The sequence below is a fragment of the Pelobates fuscus genome, chromosome 6 (assembly GCF_036172605.1).
Source record: "Pelobates fuscus isolate aPelFus1 chromosome 6, aPelFus1.pri, whole genome shotgun sequence".
NCBI lineage: Eukaryota > Metazoa > Chordata > Amphibia > Anura > Pelobatidae > Pelobates > Pelobates fuscus.
The window spans coordinates 38056306-38071018 of record NC_086322.1 but is presented as its reverse complement, the minus strand read 5'-3'; positions in this window follow the sequence as shown (position 1 = coordinate 38071018).

Genomic DNA, 14713 nt, shown 5'->3' with positions numbered 1-14713 from the left:
TTTATTGACAGTTTTTTTTTATGGGGATGGGGTGGGGTACAGAAAGAAAAGGAGGGAGTGGGGGAAGGGTATTCAGCATTACAAAGATGCATCACAACATGCAGTGCCATTCGACATCTTATTTTCATTACAAATTGCATAAGACTGAACATGTAGAACAAAATACCAAATACTCGGGGTATGCTTTATACAGTGTTTCACCCAATGTAAGGCCATTGTTGTATCACCTATGGTACCTAGGATATGGCTTGAGTCAGGCCGCATTGCAGTGTATAGTTTATGTTCTCAGTGCCTATGCGTGATAATGTCACACAGGCTTGGCTCTTGTTTGGTTACCAGCTGGTGTGCGTTAGGGTGGGTGCAGGGGTCAAGCTATGTTTCATGGGCAGGGGCCTAGGTGTGTTTCCATGCAGGATAGTTTGTGTCGTGTGGAGCCTGCAGGGGGTATCGTGTAGTATTTGACAACCTCAAGTGAAGCATCTCGTTGTTATGATACCTTGGTTTTTTTTTTTTTGGTTTTTTTTTGTCTATACAACATTTTGCACTGGCTCAGTGCTGTGACCGCATCATAAATTGTTCCTTGCTACCCCCTTTACCAGATCTCCGTGTCGCTCGTGGACATTGGTATATTTGGGGGGCGTCTCATAGGGAGGTCGTGCGTGGAAGTTGGAGGCTCTTTGATATGTTTCTATTAGATTATAAGCCCAGGGCCGCACCGGGAGCTTTAGGGGAAGGGGATGGTTCTGCAATGTACAAGTGGTGGGACCACAAATAGCGAGACACGGAGGTGGGTTTACAAACTTCGGGTGGTAGACATAATATTATAATCCCTTCCTAGATCCGTGTATTAGTTACATCATCTGAATCAGATTCTGAGGGCGTTGGGTTTTCAAGGGCAGTACTGTGGTGGGACGAGGTGGGTGGATTTGTAGGTTTCCCTTCCCAGTACGTGACCCACGTTGCCCAGGATGCTAAGAGATGTGTCTTGTGTTCTGCTGTTTGGGTGGTTAAGCATTCATGGGTATAGTATTGATGTATTTTGGCCATCAGGTGGGCATTGGGAGGGCATTGTGGCGTTTTCCAGTGGTTTGCGATTAGATTTCTCACTGCTAGCGCTATGAGTGCTGCTATAGATTTCACTAGTTTTGGTGTAGATTTGGGATACGTTAAAAATATGCCCGTGTGTAGGTCCAGGGATGGCTTAGTAATGCCAATGGCTTGCATTATATTCTGTGCCTCCTGCCATAGCGGTCGGATGCGTGGGCATGTCCACCAAATGTGGGTCATCGTCCCGCTGTCCGTTCCACATCTCCAGCAGTGTGGGGGGACTGTCTTGTACATTTTATGTAGCCTATGGGGTGTTAGGTACCACCTGTGTACTAGTTTTTTATGTGCTTCGATGTGGGAGTAGCACTGTGTTAGCCCTTTAAGTGCAGTTAGGGACGCTATTATTTCCATGTGAGAAGTTGACGGGCATTCAGCTAGCCACTGTGTCACAAATGAGGGGGGTGGGGATGGTGAAGTTCGTAGAAGTGATCTATAACAAGAGGTCAGGGATTTAGGTTTGGTCGGGGTTAGCCAGCACCTGTCATATAGAGCCTCTAGGTCTGGTAAATTTGGGTTGTGTACTGTGGTATCTGTCGTGACATGGGAGGGTATGATGCTTTTGAGTTGCAAATATAGAAACACTGAGGAGTTAGGTAGGTGAAATTCCTTCTGCAGTTCTGAAAAGGGTTTGATGCGGTTTAGATGAAGGACTTGGTTCAGTGTGGTTATTCCTAGTTTAACCCATGAGTTTAGCGAGAGTAAGGGTGAAACCGCTTTTAGGGCTGTCAGTGGGGAACGTGGGTGATATTTGTGGGGTAGGTTCTGTTTTTGGCGTATCATGTCCCAGTGGTATAAGGTTAGAGAGGTAGTGGGGAAGAATGGTGTGTTCTTGGGGCGTAGTGCCTTTGGTGTCCAGAGCATGTTTACTAATGATGTGCCGGCGAGTTGGGATATTTCCATGTCGACCCATTGGTAGGCCCCTTTTGCAGCATGTAACTTCTCTGCTGCTTCCAGGATGGCCGCTTTGTAATAGGTATATATGTCTGGTAGACCAACTCCCCCATCCCATTGGTGGTTCTGGAGGAAGCGTTGAGAGATTCTGGGTTTGCGAGTGTCCCATATGTAGGAGGACAGCACTCTGTGGAGTGATTTAAAAAAACATTGGTGGGGCCCGCAGGTGTAGGAGTCGGAAAACGTACAGCAGTTTGGGGAGGAGGACCATTTTTACAGTGTTGACTCTGCCAAGCCACAACAATTTTACTGGCCTCCATCGCAGGCATTCCGATTTGCAAAGGTTCAGGAGTGGTTTATAATTATAATGGAATAATTGCTCGGTTGTGGGTGCGATTTTGACCCCTAGGTAGGTGATGTAGTCTGATTTCCAGTCAAGATTATATGTGTTGGTGAGGGTCTGCGTGAGAACTTTAGGGAGGCCTATGGGTAGTGCTTGAGTTTTCGCTTGATTTAATTTGTAGTATGTAAGGTTGCCATATTGCTTTAGAAGTAACATCAAAGTAGGCAAGTATGAAGGTATGTCGCTTAATGTTAACAGAATGTCATCCGCAAACAAGGATAGTTTATGTTCAGACTTACCTACCATAATGCCTTTGATGCCAGAGTGGCGTCTAATAATATGTGCTAGCGGTTCTAGGGATAAGACAAACAGCAATGGGGACAGGGGACACCCCTGCCTTGTTCTGTTGGTTATGTTAAATGGGGCAGAGAGGAAGCCTGCATTGGAAACCTGCGCCGTTGGGGCATTGTATATCGCCATGATACCCAAGATCATGGGCGTGGGGAAGCCAAATGCTTGTAAAACATGCTGCATGTAGTCCCAATTAAGCCTATCAAAGGCCTTCTCTGCATCTAGTGCTAGGAGAAGGCCTTGACCCTTTCTAGTGTGTATTTGAAAAAGAATGTTCAGGATCTTCCTGGTATTATCTGAGCCTTGTCTCGTTTTGACAAAGCCCGACTGGGCGTTATGTATTAAGGCAGGGAGGATGGCAGACATCCGATTGGCTATGAGTTTAGCATAGAGTTTGACATCTACATTCAATAGAGATATGGGTCTAAAATTTTGGCATTGCGTTTGGGATTTACCCGGTTTTGGAAGAGTGGAGATGTGGGCTTTTAGCATTTCTGGAGGTAAAGATCCTTGCGAGAAGCAGAGGTTGAAGAGTGTGGATAAATGCGGCGATAGGACAGAGGCGAAGGTCTGGTAGTAAGAGTTAGTATAGCCGTCTGGGCCAGGTGCTTTATGTAGAGGGAGTTGTTTGATTGTGGTTTCTAATTCTTGGGTGGTGAAAGGTGCGGTGAGAGAGGCTATATCTTCTTGCGAGAGCTTTGGTAAATCGGTTTGTGCTAGAAAATTGAGGATGTCTTGTGCGGATGGTGGTGTGATCGTGGGGTCTTTGTTGAGGTTATAAAGTTTGCTGTAGTAATCTGCAAATGCATCAACTATGTTTTGTGGGTCCGTGAGTTTTTGTTTTGTTTCCGTGTTTATATACGCTATCCTAGAGTGGGCCGTGCGAGCTTTAAGTCTGGCAGCTAATATTGCACCTGCTCTATTTCCTTGCGTAAAGAAGTTGTGTTTATAGCGTTGAAGTGTGTGGGTGGTCTTGGCTTGTTCTAGGGTTCTAAGTTTAGTGTGCAGTATGGAAAGTTCTTGTCGAAGCGTTTGCGTAGGGTGTGTTTTATTTTTGTGCGTGAGTTCGGTTATCTTAGTAATTAGGGCGGAGTAGTCGTGAAGTCGTTGTTTTTTAGCGTGGCTCCCTGCTCTAATCAGAAGACCTCTTATTACCGCCTTGTGCGCTAGCCAGACAGTAGTCATGCTTACATCGGGGGTTAAATTTGTCGTGAAGTAGTCTGTAAGGCCGGTCTTGAGTTGATCTACAATCTTGGGGTCTCGCAGCAGAGAGTCATTCAATCTCCATGTACCCTTGCCCATGGTGGAGCATTTTTCGGTTAAGGTTAGGGCTATCGGGGCATGGTCTGACCAGGTCACTAGACCTATAGATGACGTCTGGACTGCCTGCATCAGAGTGGATGGGATCAGAAATCGATTCTAGTGTACGTGTTGTGTGCTAGGGAGTGAAAGGTGTAATCCCTTTCCATGGGGTGAAGGACTCTCCAGGGATCTAGGAAGTTGTGCTGAAGAATTTGATGACAGAGCAATGAGGAGTTTTTGTGCGATTTGCACGCAGATGCGTCAGCTAGTCTGCTGGTAGACATGGAATCCAGGGAGCAGTCAAGGAGAAAGTTTGTATCACCCCCTATAACAGTAGTACCGAATCTGTGTGTGTTTGCTAGGGGGAAGATTTTATCCGCAAATTCTAGTTGGTTGGTGTGCGGTCCATAAATGTTGATAAACGTGTATGGTTCGTTGTTTATATAGCATTGGAGTATCAAATATCTACCATTTTTGTCTCCTGTTTTCTTAAGTAGTGAGAAGGCTACTCCTTTCCCTATCAGAATAGACACTCCACGTTTCTTTTTTTTGTAACATGAATGGAAATCATGGGGATATGCATTGGAGCAAAATTTAGGACGCTTGCCCCATTTGAAATGGGTTTCTTGGTAAAAGGCAACTTGAGCTTTAAGTTTTTTTGCTTCTTCTAGTGCTAGTCTGTGCTTATGCGGCGAGTTCAGACCCTTTGTATTTAAAGATAAGATGGTGAGTGTCATTGCGGTGGGAGATCGGCTGCTGCGGCAATTAATGGTATGTAAGGTTGTCCTGGGACTTTACGTCCTGACCGGACAATGTGAGTTTGCCAATGTGGCATTACAAGCGTGCTGCCCAGAGTTTTGGGAGAATTTGTTACTAGCGTATGATATGGTTGTGGTGCAATTTTGGAGGTGTGCATCAATTGACTAAAGGGAAGGGAGTAAGAAGGGGGAGAACAGAAACGTACTAAGTAGTAAAATAGGCACGTCTGAAGAACTATGTACAAAGAACCGCCGATTGGGATGCCCTGGGGCATAGGCGGTGTCGAAAAGGCTCTGTGGAGCCTAGTGGGGGTTGTGGAGGGTCGACAAATCAGACAACCCTGATACGTTAGGCCGTGTGGGGTAGCCACAGTGCTGTTAACCAGTCATAGACATATGGGGGGTGCGGTACAATCGAAAGGGCATTATGCATTTTGGGTGAGGTGGGGGCAGTTGTTGTTTTTTGTTGTTTTTTTTCCTTATCGTTCTCATTTCTTTCTTTTCCTCGTTTTCAACAATATTCGTTATTATTTTTATGTTTTTTTTATTTTATTATTTTTTATGTATTTATTTATTTATTTTTATTACTTTTTATTTATTTTTTTATTTTTTTTGTCGGATCCATAGCCTCAATAATGGCTTATGGGGGTGTAGGATAGGGGCAGTACCTGTGTAGCGTTGTGGGGTGAGGCGCGACCCATGTGCCTAGGCACCTCGCAGATCGCTCTTTGGAGCAGAATATGGTGCGTAGTCACATGGCCATGGCACCAGCTTCCGACCCACATAAATATCAATATTATGCGCTCGTGTCGCAAAAAAGACAACTTGGTGAACCATGCTCACATAATAGTGTGCAATAACAGTCGGAAGTGTCCGTGGTGGACAAGTGTGTCTTCATGTAAGGGGCGGTGGAACGCAAAGCCCATACCTATCACAACCTATATATTATACAGCAGTTAGATTTAGAGACTGTACAGTGATATGCCCGTGCCGCCACTGGTGCATCACTGCCATGGCCAGGCCCAGGATGGGGGCCCCGGCATGGCAGCAAGGCCCAATCCTAGCGGCCATTCCCCAACATTCCCCAAACTATGACAAGTAAAGCATACGTAAGATGTTAAAAAAGAGAAAAAGAAAAATCAAAACATAGAGCTGTGGTGAGCCGAAGGGCATGCAGTCTTTGACCTTGAAGGGTAAGGGTGCCGGGCTAGCATGCCCAAGTATAGTGCTAGAAAGAGTGTCGGTTTAAGTCACTTATCTGCATTTACTACGCTCCAATCCGATGAAATCTTCCTCGGGGACCGCGATCTTTGTGGCTTTACTCGGGCAGCTTGTTCGGGAGGCTGCGACAGTTTAACCCCTTAAGGACCAAACTTCTGGAATAAAAGGGAATAATGACATGTCACACATGTCATGTGTCCTTAAGGGGTTAATGTCCCATTCTCTCAGGAGCTTTATACCGTCGTCGACGGATGTGATATGACGGTCTGCTCCGTTGCGTCGTATGATTAGGCGGGCAGGGAATCCCCATCTGTAGAGGACATTAGCATCCCTCAGAGACTTGGTGATGCAGGCTAGCTCTTTGCGTTTCAACAAGGTTGCAGCAGATAGATCTGTGTAGAGGTGGAGGCCTGCAAATTCTTCTGGTGGTGTCTGTGTAGTTCTTGCGGCTTTCATTATTTTATCTTTGCAGGTGTAGTAGTGAAGTTTCGCTATGGTGTCTCTAGGGACCGCAGCTGGAAGAGATTTTGGTTTTGGCAAGTGGTGTATTCGGTCTATCAGGCATTCTTGGTGTGTCAAATCAGGGACCAAGGACTGGAAGAGGCGCACAGCATAGTTTTGGAGGTCTTGAGGAGGGACCTCTTCTGAGATGCCGCGGAGGCGGATGTTGCTGCGCCTGTCTCTATCCTCGTGATCTGCAACTTTATCAGTGAGAAAGTCTAGCTTGGCGCCCAATTCCGCATAGGCCTCTGCCAGGGTGTTATGGGCAGAGATGATTTCTTCTGTTTTGTCTTCGAGGTGCGCTGTTCTTTCGCCAAGCGCATGAATATCCGATTTTATATCCCGCGCCATTTTTGACATGTCGGTCTGGATGGACGCTTGCAGAGCTTGTAGCATCTTATGGATTGAGAGGGTAGTTGCGGGTGTCGCCGCTGGTTCCGAAATTGAGGTGAGGTCACTGCGGTCTGAGTATGCGGAGGGTGACTGTGGCGCGCCAGCGCCATCTTGGGCCTGTGCACGTGGCAGTGTCAGCGCCGGAATTTGCAGTGTAGCTTGCTTGTGTTTAAATTTTCTGGCTGATTTTGATGCCATGGTAGGCACAGGCAACTCTATGTGTGGGTACCCACTGCTATTCAATTCGCTGTGCAGGGTTAGGGTCTCACGGAGCTAGCAGCTCATGCGACCGTCTCAGTGAGCTGTCAGGCCACGCCCCCGGACAACATACTTTTATTTCTGTATTTATTTATTTTATTTCTGTAGCACTGTGATAATTATTTGTATGTTACGCAATAGCTGCATATTGTATGTATAAACATTTCATGTATACACTGATCAGCAACCACTGGCAGGTGAAGTGAATAATATTAATTATATTGTTACAATGGCACTTGTCAAGGGGTGGGATATATTAAGATGCAAGTGTACAGTCTTTTCTCTTAGTTAATGTATTAGAAGCAGGAAAAATTGGCAAGAAAAAAGATTGGTGTGATTTTATTTTGACAAGGGACAAATAGTAATGGCTAGACGACTGGGTCAGAGTATCTCCAAAACGGCAAGTCTTGTGGGGTTTTCCTGGTATGCATTGGTTAGTACCTACCAAAAGTGGTGCAAGGAAAGACAACTGGTGAACCAGCATCCGAGTCATGGGTGTCCAAGGCTCATTGATGCACAGGAGGAATAAGGCTAGGCCTCATAGAAGAGCTACTGTAGCTTAAAAAGCTAAAGAACTTAATGCTGGTCGTGATAGAAAATGGTACAGGCTATATAAGAGGGGTTATAATTAAAGTTGGATTTAAATCTAAGAAGAAGTTGGGGAAACCATTAAAATATCTTTATATTTCTCTGGCTAAACTGGAAAGAGAAAACAAACAGAATGCAACAATAGATAAAACGGATCAAATCAGAAATATTCAGTCAGAAATTAAAAATAAGCTGGAGCTAAAGACATCAAATGCGGTCCTCAAGCTTAACCAAACATGGTATTATGGAGAGAACAAGGTTGGTGAAGCGACTAATAAAATTAAGCCCAGAATAAAGGCATCACACATTAGGAAAATAATTCAGAGTAATAAAATTTGAAGTCCTGAAGCCTTGAGTAAAGCTTTTGAAGAATTCTATCAATCCCTATATAATTTACCAAAAACAAACTCCTCCGTGGAACAAAAGTGTAAGTTTTTAAATAAACTTACCGTATATTCTCGAGTATAAGTCGAGTTTTTCAGCACATTTTTTGTGCTGAAAAACCCCAACTCGACTTATACTCGAGTCAATTGTCTGTATTATGGCAACTTACATTGCCATAATACAGACAGGACCGCCGGGCTTGTAATGAGTCCTGTTGGGGGCCGGCAGGAAGCTGTAACTTACCTTTCCTGCAGCTCCTGTCAGCTCGCTTCTCTCTCCTCCGGTCAGCTCCCTCTGCAAGTCTCGCGAGAGCCGCGGGGTCACAGCATTGCCACGGGTTACAGCGATACTTACAGTGGGAGCTGCACAGACCAGAGGAGAGAGAAGGGAGCAGACAGGAGCTGCAGGAGTTACAGCTTCCTGCCGGCCCCCTCCTACACAGCCCATCCACTGGACCACCAGGGAGTGAGAGCCCCCCTCCCTGGCCAGGTTATAAGCAGGGAGGGGGGACGAAAATAAATAACATTAAAATTTAAATAAAACATAAAAATATTAATAATATTTAAAAAAATAATAATGTAAAATTAAAATAATAATAATTAAAAAATAATAATAAAAATGCCCACCCCCCACCAAGGCTCTGAATCACACACACACACTGCATTATTACACACACACACACACAGTGCATTCACACACACACACACACACACACACTGCACTCATACACACACACACTGCATCACACACACACTGCATTCATACACACACACACCGCATTCATACACACACACCGCATTCATACACACACACACACCGCATTCATACAAAATACACTGCATTCATACAAACACACTGCATTATATACACGCACACACACACACTGCATTCATTATATATACACACTGTAAGTAAATATTCAATTAATATAATTTTGGGGGGGGATATAATTTTATTTAGAAATTTACCAGTAGCTGCTGCATTCCCACCCTAGTTTTATACTCAAGTCAATAAGTTTTCCCAGTTTTTTTGGTAAAATTAGGGGTCTCGACTTATATTCGGGTCGACTTATACTCGAGTATATACGGTAATCTCCCAAAAATCTGAAATCAGGGAAAGCTCCAGGACACGATGGGTACTCTTCATTATTTTACAAAAGGTTTCACCCTCAGATTTCTCCAATACTCAGAAGGCTGTTTAACGGGATAAATAAGGATTCTCAGTTTCCATCAGAAATGCTACAGACACTTATAACTCCTATCTTAAAACCAGAAAAGGATGCAAGCTTTACGAGTAATTACCACCCTATATCCCTTATAAAAAGTTATTAGCGGGGAGACTAAATAAAGTGCTCCCAAATTTGTTACATTCTGCACAAACAGGGATTTTAGCTAACTGCTCTGGTACTGATAATGTTCGCAAAATCATGAATGTAATACAAGAGGTTAATGCTGAATCATACCCTTTGGTATTCCTGGCTTTGGATGAGGAAAAGGCCTTCAACAAGGTTAGCTGGTCCTACCTATCGGAGGCCTTAAAAGCTTTTGGGTTTGAGGGCCGCATTTGTTACAGAATTATGAGCCTATTTACCATACCCTCTGTAATGGTACAGGGGGGGGAACTTGAATCCGGTATATTTAAAATTAGAAATGGGACAAGACAGGGCTGCCCACTGGCCCGTATGTTGTACGTTCTCTCTATCGAACCTCTTGCATCACTAATCAGACAAACAAAAGAGATAGAGGGAATCAAAAAAGGAAATCAACCATATACAATCTTATTATATGCGAACAATGTAATTCTCACTCTCATTAATCCAGAAGTTTCAATCCCTGCAACCTTTAAATGCATAGCAGACTATAGCAAGATCTATAATTACAAAATTAACCTAAGTAAATCATTTGCAATAAATTCTAACTTATTTAACTTAAATTTATGTAGACTAAAAGAAAAACATAATTTATCTGGGATAATAAAACAATAAAATACCTGGGCATTAATTTGGGATTTGATTGGAAGAATATTATCACAAAAAAATATTCCCTTCTCCTTCAAGAAATAAAAAAAATCATTAACAAAATGGAAATCAATGTAGATATCCAGGCTAGGAAGAAGAACTGTAATTAAAGATTACTTAATATCTAAGCTTGAATATTTAATGTGATCTGTACCCATGTTTGTTCCCAGAAAGATCCTTTGGGAATATCAAAATACATTTCTGAAATTCGTATGGGGACATAAAAAACCCAGAACCTCGTATGAAAATGCAATTTGAAAATTAAAGAATAAGGGGACATAATTTCCATATGTCTTTATGATACATGACGCCATTATGTTTACACATATTATAGAATGGAAATACAAAAAAATAGATCAAACATCTTGGACAGGAATCAAAATACAATATTTCAAGAATCACAAAACCAATATGGCTGATCTGGCTTGATACCCCTGCATTTAAAAAAAATAAATATTGGGGGCGTGGTTTCGCAGCTCACCAAGATGGCCGTGTGAGTTGAGAGCTTCTCATGAGTGACCTACACACATTAGGAAAATAATTCAGAGTAATAAAATTTGAAGTCCTGAAGCCTTGAGTAAAGCTTTTGAAGAATTCTATCAATCCCTATATAATTTACCAAAAACAAACTCCTCCGTGGAACAAAAGTGTAAGTTTTTAAATAAACTTACCGTATATTCTCGAGTATAAGTCGAGTTTTTCAGCACATTTTTTGTGCTGAAAAACCCCAACTCGACTTATACTCGAGTCAATTGTCTGTATTATGGCAACTTACATTGCCATAATACAGACAGGACCGCCGGGCTTGTAATGAGTCCTGTTGGGGGCCGGCAGGAAGCTGTAACTTACCTTTCCTGCAGCTCCTGTCAGCTCGCTTCTCTCTCCTCCGGTCAGCTCCCTCTGCAAGTCTCGCGAGAGCCGCGGGGTCACAGCATTGCCACGGGTTACAGCGATACTTACAGTGGGAGCTGCACAGACCAGAGGAGAGAGAAGGGAGCAGACAGGAGCTGCAGGAGTTACAGCTTCCTGCCGGCCCCCTCCTACACAGCCCATCCACTGGACCACCAGGGAGTGAGAGCCCCCCTCCCTGGCCAGGTTATAAGCAGGGAGGGGGGACGAAAATAAATAACATTAAAATTTAAATAAAACATAAAAATATTAATAATATTTAAAAAAATAATAATGTAAAATTAAAATAATAATAATTAAAAAATAATAATAAAAATGCCCACCCCCCACCAAGGCTCTGAATCACACACACACACTGCATTATTACACACACACACACACAGTGCATTCACACACACACACACACACACACTGCACTCATACACACACACACTGCATCACACACACACTGCATTCATACACACACACACCGCATTCATACACACACACCGCATTCATACACACACACACACCGCATTCATACAAAATACACTGCATTCATACAAACACACTGCATTATATACACGCACACACACACACTGCATTCATTATATATACACACTGTAAGTAAATATTCAATTAATATAATTTTGGGGGGGGATATAATTTTATTTAGAAATTTACCAGTAGCTGCTGCATTCCCACCCTAGTTTTATACTCAAGTCAATAAGTTTTCCCAGTTTTTTTGGTAAAATTAGGGGTCTCGACTTATATTCGGGTCGACTTATACTCGAGTATATACGGTAATCTCCCAAAAATCTGAAATCAGGGAAAGCTCCAGGACACGATGGGTACTCTTCATTATTTTACAAAAGGTTTCACCCTCAGATTTCTCCAATACTCAGAAGGCTGTTTAACGGGATAAATAAGGATTCTCAGTTTCCATCAGAAATGCTACAGACACTTATAACTCCTATCTTAAAACCAGAAAAGGATGCAAGCTTTACGAGTAATTACCACCCTATATCCCTTATAAAAAGTTATTAGCGGGGAGACTAAATAAAGTGCTCCCAAATTTGTTACATTCTGCACAAACAGGGATTTTAGCTAACTGCTCTGGTACTGATAATGTTCGCAAAATCATGAATGTAATACAAGAGGTTAATGCTGAATCATACCCTTTGGTATTCCTGGCTTTGGATGAGGAAAAGGCCTTCAACAAGGTTAGCTGGTCCTACCTATCGGAGGCCTTAAAAGCTTTTGGGTTTGAGGGCCGCATTTGTTACAGAATTATGAGCCTATTTACCATACCCTCTGTAATGGTACAGGGGGGGGAACTTGAATCCGGTATATTTAAAATTAGAAATGGGACAAGACAGGGCTGCCCACTGGCCCGTATGTTGTACGTTCTCTCTATCGAACCTCTTGCATCACTAATCAGACAAACAAAAGAGATAGAGGGAATCAAAAAAGGAAATCAACCATATACAATCTTATTATATGCGAACAATGTAATTCTCACTCTCATTAATCCAGAAGTTTCAATCCCTGCAACCTTTAAATGCATAGCAGACTATAGCAAGATCTATAATTACAAAATTAACCTAAGTAAATCATTTGCAATAAATTCTAACTTATTTAACTTAAATTTATGTAGACTAAAAGAAAAACATAATTTATCTGGGATAATAAAACAATAAAATACCTGGGCATTAATTTGGGATTTGATTGGAAGAATATTATCACAAAAAAATATTCCCTTCTCCTTCAAGAAATAAAAAAAATCATTAACAAAATGGAAATCAATGTAGATATCCAGGCTAGGAAGAAGAACTGTAATTAAAGATTACTTAATATCTAAGCTTGAATATTTAATGTGATCTGTACCCATGTTTGTTCCCAGAAAGATCCTTTGGGAATATCAAAATACATTTCTGAAATTCGTATGGGGACATAAAAAACCCAGAACCTCGTATGAAAATGCAATTTGAAAATTAAAGAATAAGGGGACATAATTTCCATATGTCTTTATGATACATGACGCCATTATGTTTACACATATTATAGAATGGAAATACAAAAAAATAGATCAAACATCTTGGACAGGAATCAAAATACAATATTTCAAGAATCACAAAACCAATATGGCTGATCTGGCTTGATACCCCTGCATTTAAAAAAAATAAATATTGGGGGCGTGGTTTCGCAGCTCACCAAGATGGCCGTGTGAGTTGAGAGCTTCTCATGAGTGACCTACAAACAGCGATAAGATTAGAGATTTATGTCTCACAAAACCCTCAAAAGGGAGCCCACTACTTCCCTCCACATGATGACATAAAAATCGGCAAAAAAAAAAAGCAAGCAAAAATCTGTAATGCAGATAGCTGCGTTATCCCCACATCACATGCAAGATGGCCATGAGAGGCCGTGATCTCTGGGCTCATACTCTGATCAAAGCAAAAATATTTGCATCTCCGCTCATGCTTTGTTACCTGCTACAGACTCCTCGATTCAGAAGATGGTGACAGACCTGCAATCCAATATGCAGGCTGCTTTTGCCTAACTTGCTCGGGACGTGTGCACTGACATACAGGCAATAGCCTAAAGAACGGCGCACCTTGACGAAAAAAAAATTAGGAAATAATTGAAGCTCACAACAACTTGGTGGAGTACTACACAGAGCACCAAATTAAAATAGACTGTCTTACAGACAAAGTAACAGACCATGAAGACCACAATAGATGCAGCAATATTCGCTTGAGAGGCATACCGGAGGATGTCCTCCCCCAGGATTTGTCCCAATACTTAAGAGAGCTCTTCAAAACTTCTCCTTGACCGCATACACGACTTCCAAGACCGAAAAATCGACCACAAACCACTCGTGATGTCATAACTAAGCTTCACTACTTTACCACTAAAGATAAGGTCATTCAGATATTTATTTCTACAATGTTATCTAAACAACGAACCATATACATTTGTCAATGTCTAAGGCCCACAGGACGACCATATATCCTTTCTTGACAAAATCTTTGCACTTGCAACACAATACAAATTTGGAGAAGTTAAAATCGGGAGGGACACCAACTTCATATTAGACCGTACAATGGATTCCACCTCCTCGGACAAGGTTCTGCCCACCATGCGTAGAAGGAGAGAAAAAACAGGTGCCACTCTAGTACATACATTATTACAGCATGACTTTCTGGACATGTGGAGAGTACTACATCCATTAGAGAAGGATTTCACTTACTATTTCATGGTCCACAAAGCAATACCAAGGTCATCAGTGACCAAAATCCAAGACACTACAATCTGACAAATCACCTGGTCCGATCATACCCCGATTACCCCACCTCAGGATCAGGATCCTGGAGGCTCAATTATGCCTTATTATAGGAGCCTGCCATAGTTGACAGAACCTAGAGGGCTACTTCAAATCCAACTCCCCTACCTCCACAAACACAGAAACCTTCTGGCATGCACATAAGGTGGTCATAAGGGGGAGACTTATACGAGCTGGAATCTACGCAAAAAAGCAGACACTCAAAACATACACTGAGACTGTACAAGAACTGGCAGATCTAACACACAAAAACAAATTGGACCCCTCTCTTGTCACACAAGGCCGACTGAGACTCTTACAAGACAGACTAAAGGACACAGAACTAGCCAAAACTAATTTCATGCTAGGAAGATATAAGCACAAAT